Below are 5,467 nucleotides of genomic sequence, written 5' to 3' on the forward strand. Positions count from 1 at the left end.
TCGTGATTCTGAGTAGAAATAAAAAGTTGGATTTTCGAAAAAAGTAAATGGTACACTTTTAAGTGAAAATGCCCAGCTAATGATAATAAATGTTAGAAATGTTGAACGTCATAACCTAGTAAGTATATACCTACTCGTATTAATGATTTAGACATTATTATAATATGTATAAATATTTTGAAAGTAAAATAATAATTGTATATCGTCAGTGCGATAGATAACACTAACTTTACTTACATGTAAAACGCCATGCTTTGTTGCCACCCAATAACTTTTTGCAAACAAATTACAACTATAGATAGGTACCTATGCATTTGCATGTAAACAACCATGTTTAATGGTAATTAACGAGTGATTTTATTTATACGGTTAATAAATGAAATAGGTACTTCATATAAGCGCCGATAAACACACTGCACTGCACTTTATAAAACTAAACATAATTATTATAATTAAATAATGCTTTCCACACATTTACCGCCATTTTATGTTCAAAGATATTTATTAAGTCGGTAAACTCAAATTAAGTGCGTATTTACATTGTGTAACGGATCTCTTAATACTGCAACACTTAAATTTTGGTTTTATTGTCGTACCATTCAGAAGCAAGTAATTTAAAGTCACTTTCACGTAATTATAAAACCAAACAATTAATGTTATTGATAATGTGACGCAATCTAATGAATGAGCTCCAAACTGTTGTAATGAATGACCGGAGGCTTACTTAGCGCCATAAAAAGTGGGATACGTACATAACATATTAACAAACACACTAAAAGAAAAACTTAATGTACATAAATACGGTTGGTAACTGTCAAAGGTTTGCATAAATGGCACCATACCTTGCCCCTTTTTCTATAAGATTTGGCTTTAAGTGTTGGTATCCAGGGCATAAACTTCCATTAAAAACAACAAAAATTTGACAATTCTAGGGATTGGCAGGGCAAGCTATGCTGGCGCCATCTGCTAAATACTTCTGCTAATCCCGTTAGTGCGCAAAAAGAGACTAAAGGGGCCCACTGATTAACAGTCCGCCGGACGGTATCGGCCGGTCAGTTGTTCGGAACTGTCAAAATTTTGTTCTAACTGACTGGCCGATACCGTCCGGCGGACTGTTAATCAGTGGGTCCCTTAAGAGAGAGAAAGCGGGTACTTACCTTGATCATACGGAAAGTCCAGGCGATTTAAAGTGAATTTAAGATAACAAGGGGATATCCATCCATAACAACGTATTTCCCTACAGTGATAAGAAGCAACCGATAAACGTTATGAGTCACCTAAGGCCAGAAGATACACACAAGGAATAGTAGAGATACATACAAAATACAGGGAGAAAAATAGTTCTAAGGTAAGTAAATATATACCTATTAAGTACCTACAAGGCCACCCAAGAAGGTTGATGACTATTTTTAAATCATAAATACCATGAACCCTAAACCCATAGCAATAGTTATATTTGCCTGTATTAGATACTTACTCATATTTAAAAAAATCGATAGATCCCATATACTTAGATCACGTCATCAAACAAAATCGACTATTTATTCGATATTGATTAAAACAACTTAGTTATGATACAATTATCTAAGTAACTCACTTACTTCTGCGGTCATTATTTATAACAGCAAGAATAAAAAATAAAGTTGATTAACAGAATTTTATCCAACAAATAAATTCCAAGGAGTAATACCGGGTGTTTCCTGTAACACGAGCAAATAATTAAACCATAGATTGTACTCCTTATACGATATAACTTTTAACTAACAACTTTAAAAAAAATATTTCCACACAAATTAAATATTATTTTCAAAGTACGCTGACATCAGTGTATTTGACGTTGTTTGTCACGCTTTAATTAAACATAACAAAATTTACAATACATTGCGTCTTAGCTTAGAATAAACTTTAGTGTGCGAAAAATCAAAACATACGTTATTTTAAAAAGTTGCTGAACAATTAATGTTGGTCAGTTTGAGGAGTCTACAGTACAGCCTACAGTTTAATTTATTGCTCCGGTTACAGGAAACACCCGGTATGAGCATACCTAATGATAACATTATGAATGGTTAGGGATAAACCGCGAAGCAAGTAAAACTTTAGATAAAAAGATCTCGAGCACCACTACTGTAGATAACGTATCTGCAACTATCGATGAGATGCCAACTCTGCGTTAGTCGATTGTTTTACTTGCCAAAATGCGGATAGCCACCCAAAAATATATCTTGCTAGGTAAGTTCTATGTAAATTTACTGCTCTATAAATCTGCGAAATAATTAAAAGATGTGTGTGGAGTTTCCAATCCATGTTCGGATTGTTGGGCTAGCGCGAGGACCATTATCCGAACCCTTTGGCGAGAGAGACAACTGTACTCTGCATTTTAGACATGGTTACATATATGTTTAACGTAAGTATATTTACTAAAAGTGTACAATTAAAGTTGCTGCAGAGGTTTCTAGATAATTAATGTTTTTGATCGATCTAGGCTAAAATGATTAAAGCATACATACTTTTGAAGATTGAAGCGTTTTTTTTTTCCGCGTTAAAATTCCCGCACTATATACAGTGAAAAATTATTATGGTCTTACCCCTGGTAGGTACAGTTGGTTCTCCAACATAAGTATCCACTTTTCTATACAGTTAGTATGGCAACTTGGGTACTGAAGCTGGGACACCGACCGTACTATTAGCATTTAAAATAGACCTACACGAAAAAACATACTTTATTTGTTTTTGCAGGTCTCTTTGTAGCTGCAGCGTCAGTGCCTATTGAGAATGCTGTAGAAGAGTCAGCACGCATAGTAAACGGTTATACAGTGGACATATCAGACGTGCCGTACCAGGCGACGTTACGCCGGCGGGTCATCTCCGGCTGGAGTCATATGTGTCATCATCAATGTGCGAGCAGCCCTTACTGCGGGTCACTGCGGAGCTAGGTGAGGACTTTTTACTTTTTAATGCCCCGAGTGTGGTCGTGTGTGGGTTCATCTGAGAATAGTTAAAGAAGGAATCTATGGGAGTCTAGAAATTCAGAGGCACAATAATGAATACTTTGAAGAGACTTTATACCTAGGTAAAAGTGTTTCATCAGTGAGACAGGTTAAAGCACAAATGACGCCAACAGGCGAAGCACAATTATTTTGGAGCTATCACCCACAGATAAATATGTAGTTGGTGCTAGATATATGAGCGCGACTGTACTATTTGAAGCACCGAGAGGGTTCAGAAACTACTTTTGCTCTAAATTTTATGTTGCCTCTCCTTCTTCTACTTACTTGATTTATTGATATGTCGTGGAAGCAGATGATTATCAAACATTTTTTCTTCTTTCCTCAAGTTACGTAACAGAACCATCATACCTCCGACTGGTAGTGGGCACCTCTTCACGACTGAGCGGTGGTACGACGTACGATATCTCCGTAGTATATGTGCATGAGGAATACTCTTCCTCCACCCTGGAAAATGACATTTCCATCTTGGTCACTTCCAAGAAGATGAGGTTTGGAAAGAATGTCCAGAGCGTAGCATTAGCTCCGCCAAACCATAGTTTGTCGGCAGGGACTGAAGCTTTGGTGTCAGGATATGGAACTACCTCGGTAAGTAATCGGCAACATTTTAGAATAGCGAAATACGATAATGTCAGGATAAGATATTTCTGGTGTACACACATCTGTCAACTAAAGAAATATACCTATATAAAAAAGATCAATAGTTCAATTAAAAAAAATGTTTTTTTTATTTTTTTATTTCAACGAGTTTCGAGACTAAGCGAGGTTAAACAAAACAGTTTCGATATTGAAAGATAATTTTGAAAATCAACAGTTCTTGAAGCAACAAATATGATTTTACATTTCCTTACTTGCAGTTCGAAGGCACATCGTCATCAGTGCTGCTCGCGGCTAAAGTGAACGTGGTTGAGCAGGCGACCTGCGCCCGTGCGTATCTGCGCATCGGGGCTATTACATCAGGCATGCTATGTGCAAGCGCCTCCTCACCCGCCCGGGACGCCTGCCAGGGGGACTCCGGAGGACCCCTCGTCTCTGACAACCTCCTCGTCGGCATAGTGTCCTGGGGTGAAGGCTGCGCGGAAGAATCTTACCCTGGCGTGTACACTAGGGTGTCTCAGTACTACTCCTGGACTAATGGTAAACTTGCAAATGTTTGGGATTGATGATCTGATAAAGGTAGCTGACTAAGACTTTTGCCCTGGGTAAACTGAAAATGCCTACACGTGGGCGATGAGAAAAGGTCAAGATCCAATGTTAGGTACTTACACGTACACTACCTACAGTAATATCACAGATCGTAACTTTTGAATCGCTGCGGCTGCATATTCACGATCTTACCCTGTAGGACGCACTTGATACCATCAGTTTAGGAACGACGATTTCATCGCCTGTCATCACCTAGAACAGGTGTCTTCTAACAGTTTGCCGAACCTTGGTTTGGAACAATGGGTCAGTTATCCAAATTCCTGAATTATATTGACTACTTATATTATTCTAATCTTTAATAAATGTAAATTATATTCCACCTTTGATTTTTCTTCGGACTCAAGTTTAACAATGCATGTCCGTTCATTCCGATTGTTTCCCACAATAGAAACGAAAGCGATACGAGTGTGGGAATTTTAGAGTTCATTGATTTTCGCCTTCATTCACGATAGAACGTCGGTCTATAGACTTAGTCGTCAATTAGATCTAAGTGAATATTCTTAATTAATTTTGTGCTGAAATAATAACTGTTTAGCAGACGGGCGGAACCAGAAACGAGATGTACATGTGCACATTTATACATGGTATTCCTTCAATTCATAACATACCTACCCCAAAATTTTAGAAAATAATGGTATTTCGGTTTATCAGATGTTGAAATCTGATCAAATCCTTATCTCGCCTTCTTCGTAGATACGAAGTACATTATTTTTATAGTACATACAGATGTATTATATATTTACTTTGTGACATACGTGTTTATTACTCGAACAAAAACTTTTTCGAACCCATTTTGAACAGTTTATCAAGAAAATAAAAACAAACAACACTTTGCAAAAAGTTGTTCAGTCACCCAGCTAATCAGATTGTCGCATAAATGAGGTGTTGTTCGCACTGTCACTAAGTCCAGGGACGGTGATGGATCGTCTAATTTGAATCCGCTGCAGATTTTATTATGATAAGTAAGCACTTGTCACACTTTGGGGATGCATTTTCGCACCCCTCGAGCTATCGCATCGACTTTGTAAATAATGTTTTTTTTTTTAATAAACTAACACTCGCAAATCTATATATGTGTATATCGTCGCCTAAGCTAGCATCCATAGTACAAGCTTTGCTTAGTTTGGGGCTAGGTTGATCTGTGTTATTGCGGGTGATGATAGCTATAATGTATTTATCTATATATTATATATGTATATCGTCGTCTAACTAGTACCCGCAACACAAGCTTCATTGAGCTTACTGTGGGACTAAGT

General features: G+C 37.3%; 1 pseudogene; it reads left to right on the top strand.

Moving 5' to 3' along the window:
• Positions 1–2,087: 2,087 nt before the first annotated feature.
• On the top strand, positions 2,088–4,608 carry LOC134792499 (trypsin-1-like; annotated as a pseudogene).
• Positions 4,609–5,467: the final 859 nt, after the last annotated feature.

The sequence above is a fragment of the Cydia splendana genome, chromosome 7 (genome assembly GCF_910591565.1).
Source record: "Cydia splendana chromosome 7, ilCydSple1.2, whole genome shotgun sequence".
In the NCBI taxonomy this organism is placed as follows: Eukaryota; Metazoa; Arthropoda; class Insecta; order Lepidoptera; family Tortricidae; genus Cydia; species Cydia splendana.